At 40.1% G+C, this 20832-nt stretch overlaps 1 protein-coding gene and 1 non-coding gene across 2 annotated transcripts in view; both read right to left on the reverse strand.

The window, feature by feature from the left end:
- Positions 1-20832, reverse strand: part of CACNB4 (calcium voltage-gated channel auxiliary subunit beta 4) — a 277034-nt gene that overhangs the window by 102596 nt on the left and 153606 nt on the right. The window lies entirely within an intron of this gene.
- On the reverse strand, positions 3754-3857 carry LOC143678493 (U6 spliceosomal RNA). The gene has a single exon (XR_013173297.1). It is a non-coding gene; the product is annotated as a U6 spliceosomal RNA (small nuclear RNA).

The following is a 20832-nucleotide window of genomic DNA, read 5'->3' on the forward strand; positions in this document are numbered from 1 at the left end:
TCTATCTCCCATTGGTTTCTGTTCTTAACTGAAATTCTCCAAGTTCATTCACTAATGTTAGTTCATATCAGTGAGACCATACAGTATTTGTCCTTTTGTTTCTGGCTAATCTCACTCAGGATAATGTCCTCAAGGTCCATCCATGTTGTTACATACTTCATAACTTTATTCTGTCTTACAGCTGCATAATATTCCATCATATGTGCATACCACAGCTTGTTCAGCCACTCGTCTGTTGATGGACATTTGAGTTGTTTCATATCTTGGGCCAAGTGGTCTTTCAAATCTGTATGAACATCTGAAGTGCTAGGGAACTCACTACCTTTTGAGATAAAGCATTCAATTTTCAGAAAGCTCAGAAATTTTATTCTTATTTTTATAAAACTCTCTCCCCCATAACTGTCCATTGGTCCTAAATTAGTATCTTGAGCTCCACAGAACAATTAAACACCTTTTACTCATGACATTCATTCAGGTATCTGAAGATAGCTATCATGTCTTCTCTGTCTTTTCTGTTCTTGTTTCTTTGATTTAAAGAAATCTGAGTACATGCTCACTGTTTTGGTTTCTTGGTTGTTAAACAAATATCATATAATAGGTTGGCTTAACAACAGGAATATATTGGCTCACAGTTTCAAAGCCTTGGTTCTTCCCACAGTTAGTATCTTCTGGCAGGCCAGCCAGCCATCTTTGGGAATTTTGGCTTTTTTTTTTTTTTTTTAACTTTTTTTATTATATAATACAATATATATACAAAGTGAAGAAAGAAAAAAGCAACAGTTTTTGAAGCACTCTTCAACTAGTAGTCCCAGGACAGATCCCAGAGTTTGTCATATACTACCATACCATCATCTCAGATTTTTTCTTCTAGCTGCTCCAGAATATAGGGGGCTAGAAGGAATAAATATTTTTTTTGTCATCACAATTGAGTTTTTTTCTTTCTTGTGAAAAATAACACATATACAAAAAAGCAAATAAATTCAGAGCAGAGCAAAACAATTAGTTATGGAACAGATTTCAGAGTTTGGTATGGGTTACAATTCCACAATTTTAAGTTTTTACTTCTAAGTGCTCTAAATACTAGAGACTAAAAGAATATCAATTTAATGATTCAGCAATCATATTTGTTTGCTAACCCCTACCTTCTCTGTATGACCCCACCACCACCTTTGATCTTTCTTTCCCACTCTTTAGGGGTATTTGGACTGTGACCATTCTAACTTTTTCATGTTGGAAGGGGCTGTCACTAATATGGAGTAGGGAGATGGAACTCTCTGATGTTCTGGAGAGGCTGGGCCCTCTAGGTTCAGGACTTATCTGATCCAGGGACCCATCTGAAGGTTGTAGGTTTCTGGAAAGTTACCTTGGTGCATGGAACCTTTGTAGAATCCTATATATTGCCTAAGGTGTCCTTAAGATTGGCTGGAATGGTTTTGGTTGGGGTTTGGCAAGTTATGATAGGTAGCAATGTCAAACTGAAGCTTGCATAGGAGTGACCTCCAGAGTAGCCTCTTGACTCTATTTGAACTCTCTCTGCCACTGATACTTTCTTAGTTATACTTCTTTTCCCCCTTCTGGTCAGGATAGAATTGTTGATCCCATGTAGTGCCAGGGAGACTTTCACCCCTGGATGTCTCTGAATTCTTTTAGCAATGTCATGTAGTTTTCTGTGTACAAGTCCTTTCCCTCCTTAGTTAACTTCATTCCTAACTACATGATTCTTTTAGTTGCTATTTTGAATGCGCTTTTTTCTTAACTGCCTCCTCAGTTAGGTCATTGCTTGTGTATAGAAACGTTACTGATTTTTGTACATTAATTTTATATTCTGCCGCCTGCTGAATGTTTATTAGCTGAAATAACTTTGTTGTAGGTTTCTCAGGATCTTCCAAGTATAGTATCTTGTCATCTGCAAATACTGAAAGTTTTACTTCTTCCTTTCCAAATTGGATGCTTTTTATTTCTTTGTTCTGCGTGACTGCTCTAGCTAGAACTAGTACAATGTTGAATAATAGTGGTGACAGTGGGCATCCTTGTCTCATTCCTGATCACAGGGGGAAAGTTTTCAGTTTCTCTCCATTGAGAATGATGCAGGCTATTGGTTTTTCACATATGACCTTTATCATACTGAGGAAGTTACATTTGATTCCTATCTTTTGAAGTGTTTTTAGCAGAAAAAGATGTTGAATTTTGTCAAACACTTTTTCAGCATCAATCAAGACGATCATGTGATTTTTCCTTTTTGATTTGTTAATATGCTATATTACATTAATCGATTTTCTTGTGTTGAACCATCCTTGCATTCCTGGTATAAATGCCACTTATTTGTGGTGTGTAATTATTTTAATGTGTCGTTGGTTTTGATTTGTTAGTATTTTGTTGAGAATCTTTGCATCTATGTTCATTAGGGAGATTGGCCTGTAGTTTTCCTTTCTTATAGCATCTTTACCTGGTCTTGGTATTAAAATGATAATTAGCTTCATAAAATATGTTAGGTAGTGTTCCTTTTTCCTCAAATTTTTGGAAAAGTTTGAAAGGATTGGTGTTAGTTCTTTCTGGAATGTTTGATAAAATTCCTCTGTGAAGCCATCTGGCCCTGGGAAGCTTTTTGATGACTGATTGAATCTCTTTACTTGTGATTGGTTTGTTGAGATCTTCTATTTCTTCTTGAGTCAGTGTAGCTTGTTTATGTGTTTCCAGGAATTTGTCCATTTCATCTAAGTTGACTAGTTTTTTGGCATGGAGTTGTTCATAGTATTCTCTTATGGTTTCTTTTTTTTCTTCAGGGTCTGTGGTAACACACCCCTTCTCATTTCTGATTTGTTTATTTGCATCCTCTCTCTTTTCTTCCTGTCAGTCTTGATAGTGACCCATCATTTTATTGATTTTCTCAAAGAACCAACTTTTGGTTTTATTGATTCTTCCTATTGTTCTTTTGTTCTGCCATTCATTTAACTCTACTCTAATCTTTGTTATTTCTCTTCTTCTCTTTGCTTTGGGGTTAGTTTGCTGGTCTTTCTCAAGTTCCTCCAGATAAGCAGTTAAGTACTTGATTTTTGCTCTTTCTTATTTTTTAATATAGGCATTTGGGGCAATAGATTTCCCTCTTAGCACAGCCTTTTTTGCATCCCATAAGTTCTGATATGTTGTATTCTCATTTTCATTTGTCTCCAGATAGCTACTGATTTCTCTAGCAATTTCATCTTTGATGCACTGCTTGTTTAAGAGTGTGTTTTTTAATCTCCACATATTTGTGAATGTTCTCCTTCTTTGGTGGTTATTGTGATCCAGCTTCATTCCACTGTGATAAGAGAAAGTGCTTTGAACAATTTCAATGTTTTTAAATTTATAAAGACCTGTTTTGTGCCCCAGCATATGATCTATCCTGGACAATATTCCATGAGCACTAGAGAAGAATGCATATCCTGGTGTTTTGGGGTATAATGACCTATATATGTTTGTTAGGTCTAATTCATTTATCAAAGTTGTTTAACTTCTCTGTTTCCTTGTTGATCCTCTGTCTGGTTGTTCTGTAGAGGAGAGTGGTATTTTGAAGTCTCCTACTATTATTGTTGAATTATCTATTGCTCCCTTCAGTTTCATCAATGTCTGTCTCATGTACTTTGGAGCTCTTTGATTGGGGGCATAAACATTTATTATTGTTATTTATTCTTGGTGAATTGTCCCTTTTATTAATATATAGTGGTCTTTTTTGTACCTTATGATGTCTTTACATTTAAAGTCTATTTTGTCTGAAAAAACATGGAATGCGTCACAAATTTGCATGTCGTCCTTGTGCAAGGGCCATGGTAATCTTTTCTGTATTATTCCAATTTTTAGTATATGTGATGCTGAAGCAAGCATGGGATTCTTTGGCTTTTTCATCACATAACAGTGAATACAGCACCATATTCTTCTTTCTCTTGTGGGTTCCAGTGACTTCTAGTTTCGTGCTTCTCCTTTGGCTTCTCTTCCTGTGTCCAATTTCCTTTGCTTATAAGGACTTCAATCATATTGGATTAAGGCCTTCCCTCTAATTATTTCTTCTTTTCTAGCTATATATTTACATTTGCTTTTTGGAAGGGATATGAAATAGAGCATTTTCTTTGACCCACCTTAACTTAAGCTTCTAACTGGTTATTACAAAACCTTCCCCACTCAAAGTTTTTATTGCTTCTTTGTGACTTTCCGGAGTGGCATAGTGTCTGGTTTAGAGGTGGAGCAAGCATGAGCCAGAGCCTGTTCCACTTGGGCATGAGTGCAAATCATAATAGATGCTTGCAATGTCATTCATTTTTACTTTAACTTTAGGTTGGATTTCTATAAGTAAGAACTTTCCTATCATTTCAGAGTTTTGCCTGGATATCAGAATGTCAGTGAGAAAAAAGATTAAAACAAACTAAACAAAAGCAGCTATTTCAAGTATGAGCATGTTGAACCACCTTTCTTTCCTTTCCCAACCACACCCCTCCCCCCAGACATGAATAATCTGGAAGCATCTTACATTTAGAGCACCTGAGGGAAGTGGCAGTAAACGTGTAAATAGAGCCTAGGTTGTCTTGATACTGTCAGAAATATAATGGAAGCTGTCAAGGAATAGAATTGGGCAATGCTTTCTGGAAAGAGAATTGGACTGGGAGCAAGGAAATTTAGGACCTATCTCAGTTCTGCCATACTAGCTTTTGGACATTTTTCAGGTCCACACATCTTATTTCCCCAGCTGCAAAATAAACATAATGCTTTCCCTATCTACTTTCCAAGATTACTGATATGAAAAATTTTAAAAAGCTAGTATATATTGTTGCAAGATAAAAATCTTTGTGCTTTTCTTTTTCTCCCTTTCTTGTTGGAAACCCTTGCCCTCAGTCAGTCACATCCATATTGTCCTAAGAGGAAAAAGGGTTAAATCCAAAGAGCAGGAATGCAGTGAGAAAAAAAGTGTACATTTAGCTATTTAGTTCAAAAATAGATTTTTCTTTTTTGAGACTTACATCTCAAAAAAGTCAAAACATTTTATTTTAAAGCAGTGGGTATAGTTGAGAGAAGAAAATACCTTTGAGAATCAAAGGGAAGATATTCAAGGTTTAGGGCAGAGAAAAACCCCAAATAGCCAAAATCAAATGATAGTCACTTGGGCTTTGAGAGTCTGGGGTGAAGGGCAGGTGTCACGCGGCCCACTTGGAGAAGATTGGTAGGGACCTCAGTCAAAAGGCTAAAGGACCACATGAAAGAAGTGGAAATGGCCCAGAACTGTCCTTAGACAAATGACAATGTCCCTTAGGCTTAGCTCTTTATCTCTCTTCTCTCTGCCAGGCAAAGAGCTTCCATACAGAGTTGTGGGTACCTCACCTGGGTTTGAGCCAACCAAAGTGACACTACCCATGCTTCAACACTTACCTGAGTCCCTTCCAACTGCCCCACATAAACACCCCTCTTTCCACTGAGCTAAGGCACTTAAAAGCAACCCCCACCACATGCATACACATACCCACTCATGTCAAATTGGTGTGCCTGGGCAATGGTGAACCTCACCCTGTTATGATATAAAAGTTCTTTGGAAAAGCAAAAAATACTGCAGAAATGTAAGAATTTAAGAAGCAAATAAGTAAAAAAATTTCTTTCACATTTCTTAAAATAAAAACTCTGTTCTCTTAGGTATGGATGTCTAAGAATTAAATTTTTATTATTAAATAATCTGTTCTACTCCTAAATTATAGTCTTGTTAGTTTTGAAATTGATTCAGGGAAAAAATTTTCCAACTTAAAAGTATTTGTTCAAATAATGATTCTTGGTTTATGTATGTTAGGCAGTGTTAACATATATGTGTATACTACATACACAAAAGCAAAAAGCATATTGTTGAGCAACGGAAATCAATCCTTTTCCCCCTAGAGAAGTCTTTTTCTGGTTAATGCGACATTTATAAATAAATTGTGTTCAGAGCCCCTACTCTACAAATGTGAGATATGAAGAACAAGACAGATGACATGAGGCTTCTAGAATTTCCCCGGAAGAGGCGCCATTAGAGTAAGGCCTCAGAATCTGCGTAGGATTCAGACCAAGTATGTATGATACCAGAAGAGAGAAATGGTATGACCAGAGGTTAAAGGCAGGAAAGGGTTAAGTATTAAGGGAATGATAAGTTCCCCCTAAAATTATTTCCCTAAACAGGATTCTAGAGCAGGAGATCAGACTTCTGTCCACTGACTTCTTTTGACTTGGGGCAAATCTGAGTGATGGGAGTTTCTCCAGGGCACCCAAGCAACAGAACAAAGGACTTGGGAGGTACAGGCTTGAATTGGAGTCTCAGGTTCTGCATTTACTGACTGATGTGCTTCACACAATGTATCTACCCTACCCCCCTAACTGAGCTTTAATTTCTTCATCTGTAAAATGGAGATAGCACTACTATCACCTGACTCACTGAATTCTTGGGGAGAAAACCTTTTGTCAACTATAAATTATTAAAGAATACAGGTGATGTTTATGTGCAGCTAAAGTGGGGATAAAATACCTTTGCCAGACGCTCATGTTTGAAATGGTCATGTGATTTATTTAAAAGACACTGGATGAGATATGCGTAAGTGTGATATTTACTTATAGTCACTACAGCAGTAGCACTCTTTTGGGGGCAATCAAAATGGATAAGGAAGGCAGCAGGAGTTGCCTCTTTCTTGTCCAAAACTCCTAGTCTAGTTTGGTGCATTTGGTACGTTTTCTTGGAGGTCCTAAGTGGAAATGTACTTTCTAAGCGTTATTGCTCATCCAGAAGAATGCTTTGCCTCTGAAATAATAGCATGGGAGAGTGGAATACTTTCAGAATAAGGCTTCCTTCAGCCCACAACTGAGAATTTCTAAAAATAAAACACTGGCTATGTTTATAAATCCATTTCAAAGGAACTGAGTAATTAGTCATTAGTCACACCATGCTTATGGAAGAAACCAATTGTTAGCAAATGCCTATTTGAGCATCTTCTGTGTACTCAGTTCTGTGCTGTGCGCTGTGGAAGAGTTAAAAAAAAAAACACCTCCCCTCAAGAAGCTTATAGTAATGATCTGATTTTAATTAAGAAGACAAGACTAACCTTCATCCATCCAACAAGTATTCACTGAATATCTGTTTCATTCTTGGTATGCATGTAATATCAAGCAATATGCCAACAGTGCAAGGCTTCCTAAAGTTATGTGTCAAATTATTTGATGTACCAAAAAGATAATGAGCCCAGAATTAAGAGAGAGATGAGTGTTGACTTCTTGGAGGAAGCAAAACTGTTCCAGCTGCAAGGGAAAGTATTATGAATCTAATTAAAAAGTAAAGACAGAGGGCTTCTATGCAAAAAAAGAAAAAAGGCTCAAGAGTGACTCTGCGTATGACATGGATGCTGGAAAGCAAAGAATTCACGTTGATGTTAATGTCCAAATACCAGTCAGGAGACTGGTCTCTATTACTGCACTACTGTTTCTAAATGTGCCCTGCCTAAAATGTCATTATCAGTAACTTGGCTGAAGACATAAATGGCATTGATGATCAAATTTGGGGTTGACCATAAGATTGGAAGGGGACATTCACACTGCATGACAGATGGAAAATCCATAAAGAGCTCTCTGACTGAAATGGTGGCCAGATTGGACAAGATGAAATTTAATATATATAAATGCATTTACTTTGGGGGGAAAAATCATCCTTTCAAGGTACAGTTATAAGAGGCATGACTTAAAGTAGTACATTGATTAAAGGGATTTGTGGTTTTAGTTGACTGCAAAGTTAATATTAACCCCCCAAAGCTAATATAGGGTTCAGTTCTGCGTACCCCATATTAGGAGGAGTCCTGTCAACTAGAAGAGCCTCCAGAAGAGAATAACCAGGAGGGTAAGGGATTTTTGAGGCTAGAAACTGCTTATGTATCATTTGGAGAAAACACATGGGAGCCCACAAGCCAATATTTAAAGGTTATCAGATGAAAGAGGGAAGAATTAAGGCCAACAGGATACCATTATAGAGACTCTAATTTTACTAAATTCAAGAAAGATCTTTCCAACAAGTAAGGTGTGTGAAAACAGAAAGGGCTTCCATAAGTTGCCTATCGCAGGAGGTGTTAAAACTACTCTAGAATGATGGCTCATGTGGGACATTGACTATCAGATACAAAGTTAGACTTTCCAAGGTCCTTTCGTATGATTCAAAGAAATGAAGAAATACAGAAGAACGCAGCAGAGGTCAAAACTAAATCAGAGTTAATCAGGTCTGATCCGGAGGATAAAAAGGAATTATTATAGAATATTAAGTGGTCAAGAAACATGAGAAAAGTTATATTTGAAGACCTTTTTAGCAGAAGTATATTGAATGGAAAGGAAGTAGAAGGACTGGAGCCCAGGAAGTCAGAAATGGGGCTGTGGCAATAATCCAGTTGTGGGGCAGTGAGATAGGGAATGAGTCAATATTAATGGGAATAAGAAGAAAATGACACAATACATAAAACAAGAAAAGCTGTCAAGTTTAGTCATTAGCTCCCTATAGGTATATTTTGGGTATTGGATCTGAAGTGATAAGATATTAAAGTGGAAATATCTGGTAGGCAATTGGAGCTATTCCTAGAGAGTGGATGATAAATTGGGGATAGAGGTTCAGATTATAGATTTGGGGCAGGCCGTGGTGGCTCAGTGGGCAGAGTTCTCATCTGCCATGCTGGAGACCCAGGTTTGGTCAGTTCTGGTGCCTGCCATGCAAAAAAAAAAAAAAAAAAAAAAAGGAAATAAAAAAAGATTATAGATTTGATAGAATAAAAATTATCGTTAAAGCTCCCTCAAGGAGGAAAATGATCAAGGTCTAAATAAATTTTAGGAAAGAGCAGGTACTAGGGATTCCAAGAAGAGAAGATGGCAAAGGCGATGTAGGAAGGAAGAATCAGAGGAGCAGAAAATCCTGGATAATGTGTGCTATGAAAACCAGTAAAGGGAAGTTATTGAAGCAGGGGCCACCTGTGCCAAACATAGATGTCCTCAGGGTCCAAAGTCCAAGTTACAAAATGACTGTGGTAGTTAGATTCAGTTGTCAACTTGGCCAGGTGAAGGCACCTAGTTCTGTTGCTGTGGACATGAGCCAGTAGTAAGTGAACCTCATCTGTTGCTGATTTACATCTGCAGTCAGCTAGGAGGCATGCCTGCTGCAATGAATGATGTTTGACTTAATTGGCTGGTGCTTAAATGAGAGAGCACAGCGTAGCACAGCCTAAGCAGCTCGGCATTCCTCATCTCAGCACTCGCAGCTCAGCCCAGGCCTTTGGAGATACAGAAAGAAGTCACCCCGGGGAAAGTTGTTGGAACCCAGGGGCCTGGAGAGAAGGCCAGCAGAGACCATCCTGTGCCTTCCCACATAAGAAAGAACCTCAGTGGAAAGTTAGCTGCCTTTCCTCTGAAGAACTAACAAAATAAATCCCCTTTTATTAAAAGCCAATCCGTCTCTGGTGTGTTGCATTCCAGCAGCTAGCAAACTAGAACAATGACCAACAGTGGAAGAAGTAGTTTATCACGGAGGAGCTCCATGATACCTCTGCTCCAATAGACTTTTTTCCCTCCACTGTAACCACTTTATATAATGCAGCTCTAACAACCTACACACAAATATCCAACTACAACCCACTTCTCTACAGCTGGAGTTATCAATTTGGGGGAGTCAGACATAAGCAAGATGGGCCCAAGTCAGACTACACCAAATTCTTCATTTAATGGAACCATTTTATTAGGTTACTGGAAAGAATTACCAATTTAAGAAATTACAGGATCACCCTGTACTTACAAGGCAAACCAGGGATAGAATCAAGCCCTGAAGTAGGAAGTTCTGCCTTCCAGATCATGGGCTCATTTTAGATCTTGTTTCCACATCATGGTCAGTAACCTGATCATTGTTTAGTATCTTTTCCCCATGTCTCAATCACTCATTGGAACCAAGATTAATATTTAGTAGAAGTCTTACTAATAAAGAAATCCAGATTAAAAGCACCATGTAATTTTCTGCAGGTCCCGCAATGAATCTGTTTGTTAAAATGATTTCTCAACCTTACCACTAAATTGAAAGTTCATCAAAAGGAAAGACACATGGGATAATGGAAATCACTCAGGTTTTGAAGACAACTTTATCCCAGCCTTACCTCTTGTGGGTGATCTTACACAGAGGTGTAGCATGCAGATACATGGTGCTAGCTTAAGGACTTCAGAAAGCTTCCTCTCCTGTGTGACCTTGGGCAAGTGTCTGGGCCTCAGTTCCTCCAACTGTAAAGTGGGGAAAATGGTGGTACATACCCCACAGAGTCATGGAGAGGAATAAATGAATTAATATAAGAAAAGAAGTTAGAGTAGCAGCTGGCACAAAGCACTCTTTGGCTATAAGTATTACTACTGTTATCATTGTTTTTGTTACTATAATAAAATAGCTCCAACAAGGCTTCAGCGACCAACCAACCCAATTTGTCTGGGACTGGAGTATTTGTTGGGACAGTCCCAGGCAAATAGGGTCAGGCCAGTTGATGACCATAAGGGTCCTCAAATTCCTACATTACCCACTCTACTAATGTACTACTGAGATGCAAATGTTTTCAGAGAGTGGTTGGGATAGCACTTTAAACCACTTACATTCATTAATAATTTACAATTAGGCCATCAACATAGCTAGCAAAATTCTGAGAACATGAGCTGCATGACAGGTAAGTTTTGAAGACAGTCAGCAGCCAGAGAAAGATTCACACTTCAGGACGTGTCCCGACATTCAAGTGCACCATAAGGACCTTGGGTATCTGGCAGAAAGGGGAGGGTGGAAGGGGAAAGCATGCCAACCAGGGAGAGGAGAGAGTGAAAGAAGGAAATAACAGTCCCCGGACATGAGCTCTTTCTCCTTTACAATTTTATCCAAAACTATCATTAGGCAGAGTATACTTTGTAAGAGTTGTAAGAATCTCTTCTGTAGATCCTTATGGAAGTCAGATTGTGATTCTGAAGGAGCATCGTGTTACTGAATCCTTTATAAAATAAAATCTGAGTAAATCCTGATGCCCTGTGCCATGAATCCTGGTGTGACATGTGTTCACAGCACGAGCTTTGATTTCAGTCCAATCTCCCAAGGAGAGACACCTGATGAAAAAGAATTTGTATGTGGCCGATTTGAAGAAAACAGCAGTCATCAGAACTGAGGAGATGAAGTCAGTTCTCCAGAAGGGCCCGCTGCAACAGCAGCACGGGCTGCATGGTTGGTCACATCATCCTCGACCATGGAGTCACGCAGGTGAGACAAAAGGGAAGCAGCGCTCCAGGTGTGTGAAGAGATGTCCAGGACTTGCCTCTCAAGATCCAGGGCTCTGTAAGCCTGCAAGACCATCGTTCCAGGACTTCAGCATGCAAAGGATCAGCTGGGTGCTTATTAAAAGTGCTGCTCCCTGCTGCCCCAGGTGGGTCCTGAGTGGGGCTCCAGAAGCTGCATTTCTAACCAGCTTCCTGGTGATTCTACTGCAGGGTGACCAGTGGACTGCCTTTGGAGAATCCCTGCCCTATGGGTTCTGGATCACACATAGAGTGAATAACTTCAGAAACAGTTCCCTAATGGCTGAAGACATCTGCATACTTTCCAAAGGTGCTTCTGCAAACACCAACTGCAGGGGTCCCTTTCTAAGGAGAAGGTTCTTTGATCTGCAAAAAGCAGTGAGGTCTGGATCCGGCCCAGAAGTTCCTACTGGGAGCCAGTTCCCCTCACCTCCCCTGAGCCAGCCCAGCCAGCCCTTTCTATGGGCACCTGCCCCAACACAGAGCCCAGCAGAGAGACCTTTGAGATCAAATTTTAATCACTGTTATGAGACTATCAATCTGTTGACTGATTAGTCCCTGTTTACAGAAACAGACAGCAGGAGCTTTAAAAAGGAAAGAAAAGGCAAACCAAAGACTGCAGAAATATATACTGAGGAGTCGTTCCTGGACTGAGGCTGCCGGTGAGGGAATTCTGAGGCTCAGCAAGGAGCTTAGGCTTCCAGGAGGCCAGTGACACGGTGGAGGCTTTCCTGGGCCTTCAGTTTAGGGTATATGTTGAGAATTTGGATCTGCTGCTTTAAAATTCCTTAAGAGGGACTAAGAACGAACATGGTGTCATTTTTTTCTGTAGAGACCTGGATTTAAAAAGCTTTCTTAACCTCATGCCAGAATTTCCTAAGTGAGCCTTTTCTATTTAGTTGCAGAGCCAGAAGGTAGCAGCATCACCTGGCAGCTTGCAAAGGTCAGAATTATATAACATGCGCTAAGTAAGCAAAGGGCAGATGCTCAGCTAAGGAAGAAGACAGCCTCTCAGGCCAAGCTGGAAAGAGGCCTGGCCTCCTTTCAGGAAGCTGCATGTCCTACAATCAGACTGGAATGACGGGAAGACGGGAAGGGCTATTCTTGCACAGTGCTCTGTATCCTCAGGGATTTGGAAGATTTCAGTTCTCCTGTCCCCATCCACAGTGAAGCATGTATGTGGAATGTGGTTGGATCCGGAGGCGGTCATTTCAAGACTTGAAAGCCCTTCACCCCTCCAGCCTTCCTCCATCCTCCCTTCTAATAGATAAGAGCATGTTTTAATGTAATAGTTTTAAACTTTGTAGAGTAAATTATTCCATTTTTTGAAGCTAGGAGCCATTGATATAGATTTCCTGCTCATTCATTCTTCCACCTCTTTTATCCTCTTCTTTGAAAATATATTCTTGTCTTTTTCTTTCCCCCTTCTTTCTTTCTCATTCTCTTCCTCTCTTCCCCCCACTCTCTTTACCCTTTCCTGTCCCCCTCCATCCTTTTTCATGCAATTCACATTTATTTGATGCTGACTACATGCCAGAAGGCATGAATGCAAGATGAAAAATGCCATCCTCACCTCAAAGGGGAACATTCACTCAGTCAACACCTACTTTGAGAGCTCCTTCTTTGTTGCCAGGCACCATTCCAGGTGTTTGGGACACAGGATAAACTAAACAGGAGGAACTAGAGTCAGAATTCCTGCTCTCACAGAACCCAGTAGAAGGTACAGAGAAATATACAAGTAATTAAAATACACTAGATCCCGAGTCTTCTCCTGAGAAGCTTCTGGTAGGATGTGGTGCCTGAGTGGAGGCTTGAAGGAAGCATGACAGTCAGTCCTGAATGCAAACAAGGGAACATGTGCAAAGGCAGGAAGGCATGAGAGGGCCTGGACTACCTGGTGACCTACAAGGAGGTGATGTGATCCAACTGTGAGGCTATTGGTGGGGGAGAAGCTGGGACAAAAGACCCAAGCCAGGGCCATTGCATAAAGATCCTGATGGGCCAGGGAAAAGAATCTGCAATGGATTCTGAAGGCCCCAATAGCCATTTAAGGATTTCAAATAGTTGAATAATAAGGTCAGATTTGCATTAAAAAAAAATTATTCTGAATGCAAATCACTCCAAGGAAAGAATTAGAAAGGGTCAAGAAGACCACCGGGTAGGAGACCAGTGAAGAATTTATTTCAACAATCCCCAGGGGAGATACACTGGGGTATGCATAAGCAAATTGTTGTTCCTTTACAAATACAGACAGTTTTTATTGTTCAGTATTGGTCTCTAGAAGGCATCCTAATATACATTTTCAGTCTTGTTCCAAAATGAGTAGACATTCTGTAGAGAGAGAATCCTTTGTCCTTTCCTGTTTTTCTGAGAGCTCCCTAAAGTTCTCTGTCAAAACTAATGACCTATGGTTCAGCTACTGTTGAAGATAGTTCCTCAAAAAGTTAAACATAGAATTACCGTATGACCCAGCGATTCCATTTCTCGGTATGTATCCAGAAGAACTGAAAACAGGTACTCAGACAAATGCTTGTACATGAATGTTCATGCACCACTATTTATAATAGCCAAAGGAAGGAAGCAACACAGATGCCTATCAACAGAAAAACAAATTGGTGTATACCTGCAATGGAATATTATTCAGCTACAACAGGGATAACTTCAAAAACATTATGCTAACTGAAAGAAGCCAGACACAAAAGGTCACATATTGTATGATTTCATTTATATGAAATATCCAGAAAAGGTAAATTCACAGATACAAAAAACAAATTGGTGGTTGCTGGGTTTGGGGAGAGGGGGGAATGGTGAGCGTGCTTCATGGGTACAGGTTTTATTTTGAAGCGATGAAAATGTTTTGTAACTAGACAGAGGTGATGGTTACACAATAATATGAATACCAATGAATGCCCACATTAAAATGGTTAATTTTATGGCATGTGAATTTCAGCTCAATTAAAAAACAAAATTTTAACTAATGACCCAATTTCACTCCACTCTTCTCCAACCCTCTTCCCCCTCTAATCAATCTCCTGAAGACTGAAGTGCCACAGGCTGGAGGTGATGGAAGGAAGTCCCTCCAGAGTTGGCGCATTGCCACAGATGACCATAGCTTCCAATTTCCCTTAAGGATGCTGAGAGTTTCAAGGGCCCAGTGGAATCAGGGAGGTCAGAGAGAATAGTTTCAGTCTGTTCCCTTGAGTGATGGAATCTGATAGTTAAGAGAATGAGATCTATCATAAATCCAGGCTGCAAGATGAGGTTGAGGCAAGAGGGAGGCGAGCTCAGAGGCTTAGGCGGCAGTAGCCGGAGAGGTGCCTGCACACTGCAGTGTGGGCTTCTGCCACAGGTGCGCCTCTGTCTCTTCCTCTTAGAAAAGACTAATGAGGAAGCTAGAGGGCTGTGTACAAGGAAGCTGATTAAACCTCCCTCCGCTGGTCTTCGAGAAGGTGGATTTCTGAGAGACCTCGTCTGGTAAACAAAGCAACAAGCACTTACTTAGCACACTGTGAACCAAAAAAGGACTTCCTGGGTCTTGGAAAGCATCAGCGTGTAACAAAGAGGCCTGGAGGCTCTGGGTATGAATGCTGATTCTGCACAGACTAATTGTGTGCCTGCGGGAAGTTAGTCTCTCTATGCCTCAGGTTCCTCACATATAAAATAGGAATTATAACACTGATCTCATGTGCTCTTGTGAGAATGAAATGATATGCTATGGTAAGTATTCAGAATAGTGCAGGGGACATTCAAATTATTTGAAAAGTGGTGTGGCACAAAACATTTCAATAAACAATCCAACAGCTGCGTCCTGCTCGTGTGCTACACAAATAACCTGGATGGGCCCTGAAACAGTTCAGGGCTCACTGCAGAGTCCTCAATGCAGAGTACTGAGGACTATTATTTGGAAGAGGGGGCTAGAAATAGGATTCTTGGAATCATTGTTTCTGCAAAACACAGAGGACTCTGGGGTAGTTCTAAGGCAGACAAAGTGAGGCACGGGCTGGGAAAGGATTCTAAAGGTCTCCTTGCCCTGGGCCCACCTCTTTCTCCTGACCCCTTACCATTCCCCCAAACCCCCACCCCATCCCCAACCCACCCCACAGAGGTTGTCTCCTGGGAAAGTGGCAAAATAGTTCTGCTCCCTGGACATTTAAGAAAAAACCCAAAGGCAATATAAATACACCTGAGACACATTTTAAATTAAATTTTCCTTAGAACTCTAGAGGCTCAGAATAAAAGGACCTCAGCAGTCAGCTAATCTGGCCTTAAATGGGCTGCCCCAGAAGGAGAAGGGAGCTCGTGAAGAAGCAGACTGATGCCCTGATTCCGTCGCGGGAAAAGACTGCTACAGAATGAAAAAATGTCAGCTGAACTAAAAGTATATATACTTAGTGATGTAGTTGATTCATATTCTGGCACTGTGCTTTTAAAAAGCATTCGAAACATCCATATTCCTAGGAATCAGGTAAATTTCAGGGAGCTGTGAGAGAAGAATGAAAAACAGTTTCTGGTCGAGCTCCCCACTTTGTTAGCAGTGTTTTAAGTATTCCGACCTGGTCTAGTGGAGAGACAAATGAGTGAGTGAACAGCTTCTGGGGAAGAGGGGACAGAGCAAATTGAAAAGAGAAAAATCTAAATAGTAGCTACTGAATTAGGAATGCAATTTCTGCCCTAAGCTTAGGAAAATGAAGGAAGACTCGGCTGAGTTGCAAGATTCTGTCCCGACACAGGAAATTTAAGAGGCTCATTCATCATCAGCAGTAGAAACTCAAAAAGGGAACGGATGCAGTATGTGGGAGCAGCATGTTCCCTGAATTCCTCTAAGGTGCAAAGGAAGCGCCCACATGGGAGGCAGCGGCTCCTCACCACCTACGGGTCCATCCAAACAGGATCCACAGTCATCCCAGGTCGCCAGCCGGGCCCGAGCTTTATTAGTCTCCCAATACCTCGCTTATTCTTTCTCTTGTTCCGTTTTTTTTTTTTAATTCAGTCTTTCCTGCTTTCCTTTCTAGCCATCTTAACCCCCTTGTTTTCCTGTTTTAGGAAGAGACAGTAATAGTTAAGGGCACAGACTCTGAATCAAGCTCTAGGATTTGAATCCTGCCTCCATCATTTTCTAGCTGTGCGGCACTTAACCTTTTCAAGGCCTAGAAAATGGTTAATAAAAATATCTACATCACAAAGTTGTTGGAAAAACGGTGGAAATATCCACAAAGCACTTGGAATAATCCTGGCCCTTAATAAATGGGAACTATTAATCACATTACCTTAGTCTGGCCTGTGTATTCTGACTTTTATGAAATTTTACAGACTAATTTAATGCCTCAAGTCTTTTTGTGATTCCAATTCCTTTTGAATCTATATTTAGACTGTATACCAAACCTCTTGAATCTGATTTTGGTCACTTTAAGCTGTATTCTAATTATTAAGAACAATATCTACAGTTTATTGATCTAACTTGTTTCAGGAAGTGCAGCTCTTGACATGTTATCTAAATTGATTTCATGACTACAATAACAATGTAAGGGAACTGTCTTATTATTGCCATGTTTCTGATAAAGCTACAGACTCGGGGTGGTCAATACTTTGTCCAAATCCAACAGTTAGTAAAGGGCAGCACTATGATGAATCCAGTTCACTTTGCAAAGATGAAGCCCGTCCCATTATTCTGTGCTGCCTCCTATTTGTTTCAGATGCATGGATCGGTTCTACCTGACCTAACTCTAAACATGTTCATATTGGGCACAACATTTTCTACTTTACAGGCGCTAACACCCCTTGAATAGGGTCCAGCATGCCTCAGATACCTGCTAACTTTTATTTAGATACTAGAAAAGAATGCATTGGTAAATACTTCTTTGATAGCTTTCTGACTTACTGTTCTGTACCAAGGGCCACCAATCAATCTAGGATCAATTTGCAAAGCTGATACCTTCGCACTAAATTCCATCTGTTTGCTGAACAAATATATCAACCTATTTACACAGTGAAAACTGGAGGAAGTCACTTAAATAACCCCAGTCTTTACATGAATGACGGTAGCATCCCAGAACACATTCCTGTTGTAGGATCTGCCATTGCTCCGTGTTTTGCAACTTGCCCAGATGAATCAGTGTGGTACTTCAGGTAAAGACCTCAGCATCACTGTACAGCCTGCTTCTACAACACTCAGGTCATTCTAGACCAGAGGGGCAGCGACAAACTTCTTCTGTTCTAGTCCTTAGTTCTTTATCAATATCACACAAAAATTAAGGCTATGAATTAAGAACAGAGTAGATCAAAATAATGATGCCCAATGAATGGAGGTGGCTGAAGGATGCACTGACAGAGAAGCAGAATGGCGAACAATGATGCATACATATGATCGAATATTGTGCTGCTACAAAAAGGAACAAAGCTGTGAGGCATGCAACGATGTGAATGAACCTTTGGGACATCTGGTGAGGCAAAATAAGCCAGAAATAAAGAGCAAATATTGTATGATCTCATTTGGAAAATACTTACAAGAAAACAGGGGCCTGGATTGTAAGCTATTATAGCCATCATATTTAGCCTGGAGGGGGAATTGCTATTTCTGGATTTTGAGAGGCTGTTTTATATATGTATAACCTGGTATTTAGAGATAAGAATGAAGCCAATCAGGTCGGGATTAAGGTAATTCAGAATACATGGGTAAGGAAGACATTGTCTATATTTTAGAACCTCATTTACTTTTTGAGGCCAAAGGAAGAAAGATTTATTTTGTCCAGAACCTAAATTTTCTATGGCACATGATCTAACTCAGCCTATCTGGATAGATGATCTAAACAAATCCAAACACAGCCAGCCCAGAATAAGAATGAGGGCTTTTAATCCTGTATAGTTTAATGCTATGCCTGGATAAATCCCAGGGTATATTAAGCAGATAATCAAAAAATATTGGCAAAATCCCTTGAGGGATGGGCGAAAAAATATGGAACTATTAAACTTTACCACCAGGGAAACCCCGCATACTGTATCAAACACTAGGGACACCCAAGTCTAGAGGTCAAGCTCTTGATCTTAACGCTTTCTCTTGTGAAGCTTATGCATATAGCAGAGAAGCTTAGACTCCCTATAGGCATGCCTAAGAGTTACTTCTGGAGGACCTCTTGTGGCTCAGATGTGGCCTCTCTTTCTAAGCCCAACTCTGCAAGTGAAATCACTGCCCTCCCCACTATGTGGGACATGACATCCAGGGGTGAAAGTCTCCCTGGTGGTGTGGGAGAGGACTCCCAGGGATGAGCCTGGCCCTGGCACTGTGGGATCAACAATGCCATCCTGACCAAAAGTGGGGAAAGAAGTGTGACAAATAAGGTATCAGTGGGTGAGAGAGTTCAAATAGAGTCGAGAGGCTACTCTGGAAGTCATTTTTACACAAGCTTCAGTTAGACATTACTACATATCATAGCTTGCCAAACCCCACCCAGAATCATTCCCGCCAATCCTAAAGAAGACCTTGGTCATTATTTAAGATTCTACCAAGGTTCCATGCACTATTGTAACTTTCCAGAAACCTACAACCTCCAGATGGGTCCCTGGACCAGATATGTGCTGAAATGCAGAGAAGCCAGCATCTCTAGAACATCAATGAGTTCTATCCCCCTACCCCATATCATTGACAGCCCCTCCCAATATGAAAAAGTTAGAATGGACATAGGCTAAATACCCCTAAAGAGTGGGAGAAAGATAAAAGGTGGTGGTGGAGGGCGGTGCAACAGTGGCTCAGTGGCAGAATTCTTGCTTGCCATGCTGGAGACCTGGGTTCAATTCCCAGAGCCTGCCTATGCCAAAAAACAAAAGAAAAGAGGTGGTGGTGGAGTTATACAGAGAGGGCAGGGTTTAACAAATGAATATGATTGTTGAATCATTGATATGTCTTTCAGTCTCCAGTATTTTAGAATAGCTAGAAGTAAAACCCTAAACTCGTGGAATTGTAACCCATACCAAACTCTGAAATCTGTTCTACAACTAATTGTTGCAATGTGCTTTGAAATTTATTGTTTTCTTGTATATATGCTATTTTTCACAAAAAGTCAAATGTTATAATAAATGTACACCTATATGAAAAAAATTAATAAAGCAACCTGTGAGATTTAAAAAAAAGAATACAGTAACTCAAAATAAACTTTTGTCAGAAAAATTGCAATTACTCTAATTTAAATTGAGTAATTTTATTTAGGAAGAATGACTTCCATGCAACTTTTTACAACAAGCTTCTAAAGAAAGAATGAAATTATTTGTTTAATATTCTCAGCCACAAAGAAATACCTGAAGAGTAGGGCTTTTATGAAATGGGTGGAATTTTCATTGTGCCAGTAAACCTAAAATATCTTTGTTCTGTTTAGCATTATAACTTTCTGTCTGGGTTCTGTGATTTTTGTAGGGGGAGTGGGGTGGGGGCAGTTCCATTTGGCTTTAGAGAGTAACATGAGAAGGTTCATTTGTGGGGGCGGGGGGTGGCTCATTCAAACCACTGACCTTGTTTGTGAAGTCACAGAGATTTTGTATATGGCCATCACAGACATAATGACTCTCTGATAATGATACATTTCCTAAATTATGATCTGAGCTTGGAAATAAAAGAGAGGAAGTTGCAAGGATCCTATTTTCAAGACAATGTTCCTGAACTGGTCCTTGCAAATGAGAACAAGTAAGTTGAAATGAAGAGAATATATGATGTTCAGACAGAATTATTTCTAAATAGAATGCCTTTCAGCATTCAGCACGGTTTTCAGTGAAAACAACAACTCTTTAAATGAGCCCCTTATAATTTCTTAGCTGCACCTGGTCTAATTGATGACTCTTCCTCATTTCTTCACTGGCTGGTACAAACTAGTATCATTTTACTATACATGGAAGGTATCAATGTCACAGAGGTTTTGAGTTATAGCATTCATTCACTCATTCAATAGTACTTTATCGTATGATATCATGTTAAATATTCTATTCATTTCTCTTTCTTGCACAGTTGAGGTTATCAAAGGAAGGCACAAAAGAATGGTAGACTGGATTCTTGTCCTCTAGTGTCTTATATTTGCAGAGATAAGACATTGACGGGAATACAAAAGAGTGAAGAAAACATAAGAGGCCATTTAGGCGGCTAACCTCCAGGTGAGTAGAGTAGATGCTCTAATATGAATTCAGAGGAGTTTGGCAAGGCTGAGAAGAATCTCGTAGAGGAAGTAGAATAAGAGTTGGACCTTGCACAATGTGAAGGCTATAGCAGAGGTGCAGGGGAACTTCCCAAAAGCAGGGGATGGTGTCCACACTTCTTGTTCTTGAGATGGAGGCACTGCCTACAAGCACAACTGTGAGAGGACCAAACTCACTCGAGCAGGATTCTGTGGCAATTAGCTGAGATATGGCCATGTAGGTTAGTGGGGTAGGATTCAAAAACATCTTGGAACTTCAATATATTTTTAGTATGTATCTCAAACTATTAAAAAATGACACACATTTTAATGTGACTTATCAAGAAACTGTTAAGGTCCACACAAAAACATG

The sequence above is a fragment of the Tamandua tetradactyla genome, chromosome 3, assembly GCF_023851605.1.
Source record: "Tamandua tetradactyla isolate mTamTet1 chromosome 3, mTamTet1.pri, whole genome shotgun sequence".
Taxonomy (NCBI): domain Eukaryota; kingdom Metazoa; phylum Chordata; class Mammalia; order Pilosa; family Myrmecophagidae; genus Tamandua; species Tamandua tetradactyla.